The sequence below is a fragment of the Phoenix dactylifera genome, chromosome 4 (genome assembly GCF_051530095.1).
Source record: "Phoenix dactylifera cultivar Ajwa chromosome 4, Ajwa_hap1_PhDact_Kaust_v1.1, whole genome shotgun sequence".
NCBI lineage: Eukaryota > Viridiplantae > Streptophyta > Magnoliopsida > Arecales > Arecaceae > Phoenix > Phoenix dactylifera.
In genome coordinates this window covers 35,151,640-35,161,281 of record NC_143193.1, presented here as the reverse complement: position 1 = coordinate 35,161,281, position 9,642 = coordinate 35,151,640, and the positions used below count along the sequence as shown (strand labels likewise).

The following is a 9,642-nucleotide window of genomic DNA, read 5'->3' as shown; positions in this document are numbered from 1 at the left end:
TTTTTGCCCGCTTTTTTCTTTTTTGATAACATTTATTTTTAATTTTTTGGCTTTTGGCTTTTCCTCTTCGGATAATTTTTTTCCCTCGAAAATAAACTGAGTCCGGAGACTCGCGGTGCCATGCCGCATAGCGGGACCAGCGCGTTGAATCCTACGCCAGAACGGCCCCGGCAGCGTGAATGTCTCGGGCCGTCGAGGACTGCTGCTTTGTCATAAAAGGGAGTTTCGAAGGGCATGTCATGGGTGCGATCATACCAGCACTAATGCACCGGATCCCATCAGAACTCCGCAGTTAAGCGTGCTTGGGCGAGAGTAGTACTAGGATGGGTGACCCCCTGGGAAGTCCTCGTGTTGCACCCTTTTTATTTTTTGCCCGCTTTTTTATTTTTTGATAATATTTATTTTTAATTTTTCGGCTTTTGGCTTTTTCTCTTCGGATAATTTTTTTTTTCCTAAAATAAACTGAGTCCGGAGACTGGCGGTGCCATGCCGCATAGCGGAACAGCGCGTTGAATCCTACGCCAGAACGGCCCCGGCAGCGCGAATGTCTCGTGCCGTCGCGGTCTGCTGCTTTGTCATAAAAGGGAGTTTCGAAGGGCATGTCATGGGTGCGATCATACCAGCACTAATGCACCGGATCCCATCATAACTCCGCAGTTAAGCGTGCTTGGGCGAGAGAAGTACTTGGATGGGTGACCCCCTGGGAAGTCCTCGTGCTGCACCCTTTTAATTTTTTGCCCGCTTTTTTATTTTTTGATAATATTTATTTTTAATTTTTCGGCTTTTGGCCTTTCCTCTTCGGATAATTTTTTTTCCCGAAAATAAACTGAGTCCGGAGACCCGCGGTGCCATGCCGCATAGCGGAACAGCGCGTTGAATCATACGCCAGAACGGCCCCGGCAGCGCGAATGTCTCGTGCCGTCGCGGTCTGCTGCTTTGTCATAAAAGGGAGTTTCGAAGGGCATGTCATGGGTGCGATCATACCAGCACTAATGCACCGGATCCCATCATAACTCCGCAGTTAAGCGTGCTTGGGCGAGAGTAGTACTAGGATGGGTGACCCCCTGGGAAGTCCTCGTGTTGCACCCCTTTTATTTTTTGCCCTTTTTTTATTTTTTGATAATATTTATTTTTAATTTTTCGGCTTTTGGCTTTTCCTCTTCGGATAATTTTTTCCCCCCGAAAATAAACTGAGTCCGGAGACTGGCGGTGCCATGCCGCATAGCGGAACAGCGCGTTGAATCCTACGCGAGAACGGCCCCGGCAGCGCGAATGTCTCGTGCCGTCGCGGTCTGCTGCTTTGTCATAAAAGGGTGTTTCGAAGGGCATGTCATGGGCGCGATCTTACCAGCACTAATGCACCGGATCCCATCATAACTCCGCAGTTAAGCGTGCTTGGGCGAGAGAAGTACTAGGATGGGTGACCCCCTGGGAAGTCCTCGTGTTGCACCCTTTTTATTTTTTGCCCGCTTTTTTATTTTTTGATAATATTTATTTTTAATTTTTCGGCTTTTGGCTTTTCCTCTTCGGATAATTTTTTTCCCTCGAAAATAAACTGAGTCCGGAGACTCGCGGTGCCATGCCGCATAGCGGAACAGCGCGTTGAATCCTACGCCAGAACGGCCCCGGCAGCGTGAATGTCTCGGGCCGTCGAGGTCTGCTGCTTTGTCATAAAAGGGAGTTTCGAAGGGCATGTCATAGGTGCGATCATACCAGCACTAATGCACCGGATCCCATCAGAACTCCGCAGTTAAGCGTGCTTGGGCGAGAGTAGTACTAGGATGGGTGACCCCCTGGGAAGTCCTCGTGTTGCACCCTTTTTATTTTTTGCCCGCTTTTTTATTTTTTGATAATATTTATTTTTAATTTTTCGGTCTTTTGGCTTTTCCTCTTCGGATAATTTTTTTCCCCCGACAATAAACTGAGTCCGGAGACTGGCGGTGCCATGCCGCATAGCGGGACCAGCGCGTTGAATCCTACGCCAGAACGGCCACGGCAGCGCGAATGTCTCGAGCCGTCGAGGTCTGCTGCTTTGTCATAAAAGGGAGTTTCGAAGGGCATGTCATGGGTGCGATTATACCAGCACTAATGCACCGGATCCCATCAGAACTTCGCAGTTAAGCGTGCTTGGGCGAGAGTAGTACTAGGATGGGTGACCCCCTGGGAAGTCCTCGTGTTGCACCCTTTTTATTTTTTGCCCGCTTTTTTATTTTTTGATAATATTTATTTTTAATTTTTCGGCTTTTGGCCTTTCCTCTTCGGATAATTTTTTTTCCGGAAAATAAACTGAGTCCGGAGACTGGCGGTGCCATGCCGCATAGCGGAACAGCGCGTTGAATCCTACGCCAGAACGGCCCCGGCAGCGCGAATGTCTCGTGCCGTCGCGGTCTGCTGCTTTGTCATAAAAGGGAGTTTCGAAGGGCATGTCATGGGTGCGATCATACCAGCACTAATGCACCGGATCCCATCATAACTCCGCAGTTAAGCGTGCTTGGGCGAGAGAAGTACTTGGATGGGTGACCCCCTGGGAAGTCCTCGTGCTGCACCCTTTTAATTTTTTGCCCGCTTTTTTATTTTTTGATAATATTTATTTTTAATTTTTCGGCTTTTGGCCTTTCCTCTTCGGATAATTTTTTTTCCCGAAAATAAACTGAGTCCGGAGACTGGCGGTGCCATGCCGCATAGCGGAACAGCGCGTTGAATCATACGCCAGAACGGCCCCGGCAGCGCGAATGTCTCGTGCCGTCGCGGTCTGCTGCTTTGTCATAAAAGGGAGTTTCGAAGGGCATGTCATGGGTGCGATCATACCAGCACTAATGCACCGGATCCCATCATAACTCCGCAGTTAAGCGTGCTTGGGCGAGAGTAGTACTAGGATGGGTGACCCCCTGGGAAGTCCTCGTGTTGCACCCCTTTTATTTTTTGCCCTTTTTTTATTTTTTGATAATATTTATTTTTAATTTTTCGGCTTTTGGCTTTTCCTCTTCGGATAATTTTTTTTCCTCGAAAATAAACTGAGTCCGGAGACTCGCGGTGCCATGCCGCATAGCGGAACAGCGCGTTGAATCCTGCGCCAGAACGGCCCCGGCAGCGCGAATGTCTCGTGCCGTCGAGGTCTGCTGCTTTGTCATAAAAGGGAGTTTCGAAGGGAATATCATGGGTGCGATCATACCAGCACTAATGCACCGGATCCCATCAGAACTCCGCAGTTAAGCGTGCTTGGGCGAGAGTAGTACTAGGATGGGTGACCCCCTGGGAAGTCCTCGTGTTGCACCCCTTTTATTTTTTGCCCGCTTTTTTGTTTTTTGATAACATTTATTTTTAATTTTTCGGCTTTTGGCTTTTCCTCTTCGGATAATTTTTTTCCCCCGAAAATAAACTGAGTCCGGAGACCCGCGGTGCCATGCCGCATAGCGGAACAGCGCGTTGAATCCTACGCCAGAACGGCCCCGGCAGCGCGAATGTCTCGGGCCGTCGAGGTCTGCTGCTTTGTCATAAAAGGATGTTTCGATAGGCATGTCATGGGTGCGATCATACCAGCACTAATGCACCGGATCCCATCAGAACTCCGCAGTTAAGCGTGCTTGGGCGAGAGTAGTACTAGGTTGGGTGACCCCCTGGGAAGTCCTCGTGTTGCACCCCTTTTATTTTTTGCCCACTTTTTTATTTTTTGATAATATTTATTTTTAATTTTTTGGCTTTTGGCTTTTCCTCTTCGGATAATTTTTTCCCCCCGAAAATAAACTGAGTCCGGAGACTGGCGGTGCCATGCCGCATAGCGGAACAGCGCGTTGAATCCTACGCGAGAACGGCCCCGGCAGCGCGAATGTCTCGTGCCGTCGCGGTCTGCTGCTTTGTCATAAAAGGGTGTTTCGAAGGGCATGTCATGGGCGCGATCTTACCAGCACTAATGCACCGGATCCCATCATAACTCCGCAGTTAAGCGTGCTTGGGCGAGAGAAGTACTAGGATGGGTGACCCCCTGGGAAGTCCTCGTGTTGCACCCTTTTTATTTTTTGCCCGCTTTTTTATTTTTTGATAATATTTATTTTTAATTTTTCGGCTTTTGGCTTTTCCTCTTCGGATAATTTTTTTCCCTCGAAAATAAACTGAGTCCGGAGACTCGCGGTGCCATGCCGCATAGCGGAACAGCGCGTTGAAACCTACGCCAGAACGGCCCCGGCAGCGCGAATGTCTCGGGCCGTCGAGGTCTGCTGCTTTGTCATAAAAGGGAGTTTCGAAGGGCATATCATGGGTGCGATCATACCAGCACTAATGCACCGGATCCCATCAGAACTCCGCAGTTAAGCGTGCTTGGGCGAGAGTAGTACTAGGATGGGTGACCCCCTGGGAAGTCCTCGTGTTGCACCCCTTTTATTTTTTGCCCGCTTTTTTATTTTTTGATAACATTTATTTTTTATTTTTCGGCTTTTGGCTTTTCCTCTTCGGATAATTTTTTTCCCCCGAAAATAAACTGAGTCCGGAGACTGGCGGTGCCATGCCGCATAGCGGAACAGCGTGTTGAATCCTACGCCAGAACGGCCCCGGCAGCGCGAATGTCTCGGGCCGTCGAGGTCTGCTACTTTGACATAAAAGGGAGTTTCGAAGGGCATGTCTTGGGTGCGATCATACCAGCACTAATGCACCGGATCCTATCAGAACTCCGCAGTTAAGCGTGCTTGGGCGAGAGTAGTACTAGGATGGGTGACCCCCTGGGAAGTCCTCATGTTGCACCCTTTTTATTTTTTGCCCGCTTTTTTATTTTTTGATAATATTTATTTTTAATTTTTTGGCTTTTGGCTTTTCCTCTTCGGATAATTTTTTTCCCCCGACAATAAACTGGGTCCGGAGACTGGCGGTGCCATGCCGCATAGCGGGACCAGCGCGTTGAATCCTACGCCAGAACGGCCCCGGCAGCGCGAATGTCTCGGGCCGTCGAGGTCTGCTGCTTTGTCATAAAAGGGAGTTTCGAAGGGCATATCATGGGTGCGATCATACCAGCACTAATGCACCGGATCCCATCAGAACTCCGCAGTTAAGCGTGCTTGGGCGAGAGTAGTACTAGGATGGGTGACCCCCTGGGAAGTCCTCGTGTTGCACCCTTTTTATTTTTTGCCCGCTTTTTTCTTTTTTGATAACATTTATTTTTAATTTTTTGGCTTTTGGCTTTTCCTCTTCGGATAATTTTTTTCCCTCGAAAATAAACTGAGTCCGGAGACTCGCGGTGCCATGCCGCATAGCGGGACCAGCGCGTTGAATCCTACGCCAGAACGGCCCCGGCAGCGTGAATGTCTCGGGCCGTCGAGGACTGCTGCTTTGTCATAAAAGGGAGTTTCGAAGGGCATGTCATGGGTGCGATCATACCAGCACTAATGCACCGGATCCCATCAGAACTCCGCAGTTAAGCGTGCTTGGGCGAGAGTAGTACTAGGATGGGTGACCCCCTGGGAAGTCCTCGTGTTGCACCCTTTTTATTTTTTGCCCGCTTTTTTATTTTTTGATAATATTTATTTTTAATTTTTCGGCTTTTGGCTTTTTCTCTTCGGATAATTTTTTTTTTCCGAAAATAAACTGAGTCCGGAGACTGGCGGTGCCATGCCGCATAGCGGAACAGCGCGTTGAATCCTACGCCAGAACGGCCCCGGCAGCGCGAATGTCTCGTGCCGTCGCGGTCTGCTGCTTTGTCATAAAAGGGAGTTTCGAAGGGCATGTCATGGGTGCGATCATACCAGCACTAATGCACCGGATCCCATCATAACTCCGCAGTTAAGCGTGCTTGGGCGAGAGAAGTACTTGGATGGGTGACCCCCTGGGAAGTCCTCGTGCTGCACCCTTTTAATTTTTTGCCCGCTTTTTTATTTTTTGATAATATTTATTTTTAATTTTTCGGCTTTTGGCCTTTCCTCTTCGGATAATTTTTTTTCTCGAAAATAAACTGAGTCCGGAGACTGGCGGTGCCATGCCGCATAGCGGAACAGCGCGTTGAATCATACGCCAGAACGGCCCCGGCAGCGCGAATGTCTCGTGCCGTCGCGGTCTGCTGCTTTGTCATAAAAGGGAGTTTCGAAGGGCATGTCATGGGTGCGATCATACCAGCACTAATGCACCGGATCCCATCATAACTCCGCAGTTAAGCGTGCTTGGGCGAGAGTAGTACTAGGATGGGTGACCCCCTGGGAAGTCCTCGTGTTGCACCCCTTTTATTTTTTGCCCTTTTTTTATTTTTTGATAATATTTATTTTTAATTTTTCGGCTTTTGGCTTTTCCTCTTCGGATAATTTTTTTTCCTCGAAAATAAACTGAGTCCGGAGACTCGCGGTGCCATGCCGCATAGCGGAACAGCGCGTTGAATCCTACGCCAGAACGGCCCCGGCAGCGCGAATGTCTCGTGCCGTCGAGGTCTGCTGCTTTGTCATAAAAGGGAGTTTCGAAGGGAATATCATGGGTGCGATCATACCAGCACTAATGCACCGGATCCCATCAGAACTCCGCAGTTAAGCGTGCTTGGGCGAGAGTAGTACTAGGATGGGTGACCCCCTGGGAAGTCCTCGTGTTGCACCCCTTTTATTTTTTGCCCGCTTTTTTGTTTTTTGATAACATTTATTTTTAATTTTTCGGCTTTTGGCTTTTCCTCTTCGGATAATTTTTTCCCCCGAAAATAAACTGAGTCCGGAGACCCGCGGTGCCATGCCGCATAGCGGAACAGCGCGTTGAATCCTACGCCAGAACGGCCCCGGCAGCGCGAATGTCTCGGGCCGTCGAGGTCTGCTGCTTTGTCATAAAAGGATGTTTCGATAGGCATGTCATGGGTGCGATCATACCAGCACTAATGCACCGGATCCCATCAGAACTCCGCAGTTAAGCGTGCTTGGGCGAGAGTAGTACTAGGTTGGGTGACCCCCTGGGAAGTCCTCGTGTTGCACCCCTTTTATTTTTTGCCCACTTTTTTATTTTTTGATAATATTTATTTTTAATTTTTTGGCTTTTGGCTTTTCCTCTTCGGATAATTTTTTCCCCCCGAAAATAAACTGAGTCCGGAGACTGGCGGTGCCATGCCGCATAGCGGAACAGCGCGTTGAATCCTACGCGAGAACGGCCCCGGCAGCGCGAATGTCTCGTGCCGTCGCGGTCTGCTGCTTTGTCATAAAAGGGTGTTTCGAAGGGCATGTCATGGGCGCGATCTTACCAGCACTAATGCACCGGATCCCATCATAACTCCGCAGTTAAGCGTGCTTGGGCGAGAGAAGTACTAGGATGGGTGACCCCCTGGGAAGTCCTCGTGTTGCACCCTTTTTATTTTTTGCCCGCTTTTTTATTTTTTGATAATATTTATTTTTAATTTTTCGGCTTTTGGCTTTTCCTCTTCGGATAATTTTTTTCCCTCGAAAATAAACTGAGTCCGGAGACTCGCGGTGCCATGCCGCATAGCGGAACAGCGCGTTGAAACCTACGCCAGAACGGCCCCGGCAGCGCGAATGTCTCGGGCCGTCGAGGTCTGCTGCTTTGTCATAAAAGGGAGTTTCGAAGGGCATATCATGGGTGCGATCATACCAGCACTAATGCACCGGATCCCATCAGAACTCCGCAGTTAAGCGTGCTTGGGCGAGAGTAGTACTAGGATGGGTGACCCCCTGGGAAGTCCTCGTGTGGCACCCCTTTTATTTTTTGCCCGCTTTTTTATTTTTTGATAACATTTATTTTTAATTTTTCGGCTTTTGGCTTTTCCTCTTCGGATAATTTTTTTCCCCCGAAAATAAACTGAGTCCGGAGACTCGCGGTGCCATGCCGCATAGCGGAACAGTGCGTTGAATCCTACGCCAGAACGGCCCCGGCAGCGCGAATGTCTCGGGCCGTCGAGGTCTGCTGCTTTGTCATAAAAGGTTGTTTCGATGGGCATGTCATGGGTGCGATCATACCAGCACTAATGCACCGGATCCCATCAGAGCTCCGCAGTTAAGCGTGCTTGGGCGAGAGTAGTACTAGGATGGGTGACCCCCTGGGAAGTCCTCGTGTTGCACCCCTTTTATTTTTTGCCCGCATTTTTATTTTTTGATAATATTTATTTTTAATTTTTTGGCTTTTGGCTTTTCCTCTTCGGATAATTTTTTTCCCCCCGAAAATAAACTGAGTCCGGAGACTGGCGAGGCCATGCCGCATAGCGGAACAGCGCGTTGAATCATACGCCAGAACGGCCCCGGCAGCGCGAATGTCTCGGGCCGTCGAGGTCTGCTGCTTTGTCTTAAAAGGGAGTTTCGAAGGGCATGTCTTGGGTGCGATCATACCAGCACTAATGCACCGGATCCCATCAGAACTCCGCAGTTAAGCGTGCTTGGGCGAGAGTAGTACTAGGATGGGTGACCCCCTGGGAAGTTCTCGTGTTGCACCCTTTTTATTTTTTGCCCGCTTTTTTATTTTTTGATAATATTTATTTTTAATTTTTCGGTCTTTTGGCTTTTCCTCTTCGGATAATTTTTTTCCTCCGACAATAAACTGAGTCCGGAGACTGGCGGTGCCATGCCGCATAGCGGGACCACCGCGTTGAATCCTACGCCAGAACGGCCCCGGCAGCGTGAATGTCTCGGGCCGTCGAGGTCTGCTGCTTTGTCATAAAAGGGAGTTTCGAAGGGCATGTCATAGGTGCGATCATACCAGCACTAATGCACCGTATCCCATCAGAACTCCGCAGTTAAGCGTGCTTGGGCGAGAGTAGTACTAGGATGGGTGACCCCCTGGGAAGTCCTCGTGTTGCACCCTTTTTATTTTTTGCCCGCTTTTTTATTTTTTGATAATATTTATTTTTAATTTTTCGGTCTTTTGGCTTTTCCTCTTCGGATAATTTTTTTCCCCCGACAATAAACTGAGTCCGGAGACTGGCGGTGCCATGCCGCATAGCGGGACCAGCGCGTTGAATCCTACGCCAGAACGGCCACGGCAGCGCGAATGTCTCGAGCCGTCGAGGTCTGCTGCTTTGTCATAAAAGGGAGTTTCGAAGGGCATGTCATGGGTGCGATTATACCAGCACTAATGCACCGGATCCCATCAGAACTTCGCAGTTAAGCGTGCTTGGGCGAGAGTAGTACTAGGATGGGTGACCCCCTGGGAAGTCCTCGTGTTGCACCCTTTTTATTTTTTGCCCGCTTTTTTATTTTTTGATAATATTTATTTTTAATTTTTCGGCTTTTGGCCTTTCCTCTTCGGATAATTTTTTTTCCCGAAAATAAACTGAGTCCGGAGACTGGCGGGGCCATGCCGCATAGCGGAACAGCGCGTTGAATCATACGCCAGAACGGCCCCGGCAGCGCGAATGTCTCGTGCCGTCGCGGTCTGCTGCTTTGTCATAAAAGGGAGTTTCGAAGGGCATGTCATGGGTGCGATCATACCAGCACTAATGCACCGGATCCCATCATAACTCCGCAGTTAAGCGTGCTTGGGCGAGAGTAGTACTAGGATGGGTGACCCCCTGGGAAGTCCTCGTGTTGCACCCCTTTTATTTTTTGCCCTTTTTTTATTTTTTGATAATATTTATTTTTAATTTTTCGGCTTTTGGCTTTTCCTCTTCGGATAATTTTTTTTCCTCGAAAATAAACTGAGTCCGGAGACTCGCGGTGCCATGCCGCATAGCGGAACAGCGCGTTGAATCCT

At 49.0% G+C, this 9,642-nt stretch overlaps 23 non-coding genes and 3 pseudogenes across 23 annotated transcripts; all 26 read left to right on the top strand.

The window, feature by feature from the left end:
* The first annotated feature begins 241 nt into the window (after nt 1-241).
* LOC149757104 (5S ribosomal RNA) lies at nt 242-360 on the top strand. The gene has a single exon (XR_016411836.1). It is a non-coding gene; the product is annotated as a 5S ribosomal RNA (ribosomal RNA).
* A 246-nt stretch (nt 361-606) lies between these two features.
* Nucleotides 607-725, top strand: LOC149757103 (5S ribosomal RNA). Its single transcript, XR_016408592.1, has one exon. It is a non-coding gene; the product is annotated as a 5S ribosomal RNA (ribosomal RNA).
* Nucleotides 726-970: 245 nt separating this feature from the next.
* On the top strand, nt 971-1,089 carry LOC149757102 (5S ribosomal RNA). The gene has a single exon (XR_016405881.1). It is a non-coding gene; the product is annotated as a 5S ribosomal RNA (ribosomal RNA).
* A 245-nt stretch (nt 1,090-1,334) lies between these two features.
* Nucleotides 1,335-1,453, top strand: LOC149757101 (5S ribosomal RNA; annotated as a pseudogene).
* Nucleotides 1,454-1,699: 246 nt separating this feature from the next.
* On the top strand, nt 1,700-1,818 carry LOC149757100 (5S ribosomal RNA). Its single transcript, XR_016402205.1, has one exon. It is a non-coding gene; the product is annotated as a 5S ribosomal RNA (ribosomal RNA).
* A 248-nt stretch (nt 1,819-2,066) lies between these two features.
* LOC149757099 (5S ribosomal RNA) lies at nt 2,067-2,185 on the top strand. Its single transcript, XR_016403939.1, has one exon. It is a non-coding gene; the product is annotated as a 5S ribosomal RNA (ribosomal RNA).
* A 245-nt stretch (nt 2,186-2,430) lies between these two features.
* LOC149757098 (5S ribosomal RNA) lies at nt 2,431-2,549 on the top strand. Its single transcript, XR_016408591.1, has one exon. It is a non-coding gene; the product is annotated as a 5S ribosomal RNA (ribosomal RNA).
* Nucleotides 2,550-2,794: 245 nt separating this feature from the next.
* LOC149757097 (5S ribosomal RNA) lies at nt 2,795-2,913 on the top strand. The gene has a single exon (XR_016405880.1). It is a non-coding gene; the product is annotated as a 5S ribosomal RNA (ribosomal RNA).
* Nucleotides 2,914-3,158: 245 nt separating this feature from the next.
* LOC149757096 (5S ribosomal RNA) lies at nt 3,159-3,277 on the top strand. Its single transcript, XR_016402200.1, has one exon. It is a non-coding gene; the product is annotated as a 5S ribosomal RNA (ribosomal RNA).
* A 246-nt stretch (nt 3,278-3,523) lies between these two features.
* LOC149757095 (5S ribosomal RNA) lies at nt 3,524-3,642 on the top strand. Its single transcript, XR_016412988.1, has one exon. It is a non-coding gene; the product is annotated as a 5S ribosomal RNA (ribosomal RNA).
* Nucleotides 3,643-3,888: 246 nt separating this feature from the next.
* LOC149757094 (5S ribosomal RNA) lies at nt 3,889-4,007 on the top strand (annotated as a pseudogene).
* A 246-nt stretch (nt 4,008-4,253) lies between these two features.
* LOC149757093 (5S ribosomal RNA) lies at nt 4,254-4,372 on the top strand. The gene has a single exon (XR_016402190.1). It is a non-coding gene; the product is annotated as a 5S ribosomal RNA (ribosomal RNA).
* Nucleotides 4,373-4,618: 246 nt separating this feature from the next.
* LOC149757092 (5S ribosomal RNA) lies at nt 4,619-4,737 on the top strand. Its single transcript, XR_016407214.1, has one exon. It is a non-coding gene; the product is annotated as a 5S ribosomal RNA (ribosomal RNA).
* A 247-nt stretch (nt 4,738-4,984) lies between these two features.
* LOC149757091 (5S ribosomal RNA) lies at nt 4,985-5,103 on the top strand. The gene has a single exon (XR_016411835.1). It is a non-coding gene; the product is annotated as a 5S ribosomal RNA (ribosomal RNA).
* Nucleotides 5,104-5,350: 247 nt separating this feature from the next.
* LOC149757090 (5S ribosomal RNA) lies at nt 5,351-5,469 on the top strand. The gene has a single exon (XR_016411834.1). It is a non-coding gene; the product is annotated as a 5S ribosomal RNA (ribosomal RNA).
* A 246-nt stretch (nt 5,470-5,715) lies between these two features.
* Nucleotides 5,716-5,834, top strand: LOC149757089 (5S ribosomal RNA). Its single transcript, XR_016408589.1, has one exon. It is a non-coding gene; the product is annotated as a 5S ribosomal RNA (ribosomal RNA).
* A 245-nt stretch (nt 5,835-6,079) lies between these two features.
* Nucleotides 6,080-6,198, top strand: LOC149757088 (5S ribosomal RNA). Its single transcript, XR_016405878.1, has one exon. It is a non-coding gene; the product is annotated as a 5S ribosomal RNA (ribosomal RNA).
* A 245-nt stretch (nt 6,199-6,443) lies between these two features.
* On the top strand, nt 6,444-6,562 carry LOC149757087 (5S ribosomal RNA). Its single transcript, XR_016402180.1, has one exon. It is a non-coding gene; the product is annotated as a 5S ribosomal RNA (ribosomal RNA).
* Nucleotides 6,563-6,807: 245 nt separating this feature from the next.
* LOC149757086 (5S ribosomal RNA) lies at nt 6,808-6,926 on the top strand. Its single transcript, XR_016412987.1, has one exon. It is a non-coding gene; the product is annotated as a 5S ribosomal RNA (ribosomal RNA).
* A 246-nt stretch (nt 6,927-7,172) lies between these two features.
* On the top strand, nt 7,173-7,291 carry LOC149757085 (5S ribosomal RNA; annotated as a pseudogene).
* Nucleotides 7,292-7,537: 246 nt separating this feature from the next.
* On the top strand, nt 7,538-7,656 carry LOC149757084 (5S ribosomal RNA). Its single transcript, XR_016403436.1, has one exon. It is a non-coding gene; the product is annotated as a 5S ribosomal RNA (ribosomal RNA).
* Nucleotides 7,657-7,902: 246 nt separating this feature from the next.
* LOC149757083 (5S ribosomal RNA) lies at nt 7,903-8,021 on the top strand. The gene has a single exon (XR_016401577.1). It is a non-coding gene; the product is annotated as a 5S ribosomal RNA (ribosomal RNA).
* Nucleotides 8,022-8,268: 247 nt separating this feature from the next.
* Nucleotides 8,269-8,387, top strand: LOC149757082 (5S ribosomal RNA). Its single transcript, XR_016411032.1, has one exon. It is a non-coding gene; the product is annotated as a 5S ribosomal RNA (ribosomal RNA).
* A 248-nt stretch (nt 8,388-8,635) lies between these two features.
* Nucleotides 8,636-8,754, top strand: LOC149757081 (5S ribosomal RNA). Its single transcript, XR_016407737.1, has one exon. It is a non-coding gene; the product is annotated as a 5S ribosomal RNA (ribosomal RNA).
* A 248-nt stretch (nt 8,755-9,002) lies between these two features.
* On the top strand, nt 9,003-9,121 carry LOC149757080 (5S ribosomal RNA). The gene has a single exon (XR_016403938.1). It is a non-coding gene; the product is annotated as a 5S ribosomal RNA (ribosomal RNA).
* A 245-nt stretch (nt 9,122-9,366) lies between these two features.
* On the top strand, nt 9,367-9,485 carry LOC149757079 (5S ribosomal RNA). Its single transcript, XR_016405877.1, has one exon. It is a non-coding gene; the product is annotated as a 5S ribosomal RNA (ribosomal RNA).
* The last annotated feature ends 157 nt before the right edge of the window (nt 9,486-9,642 follow it).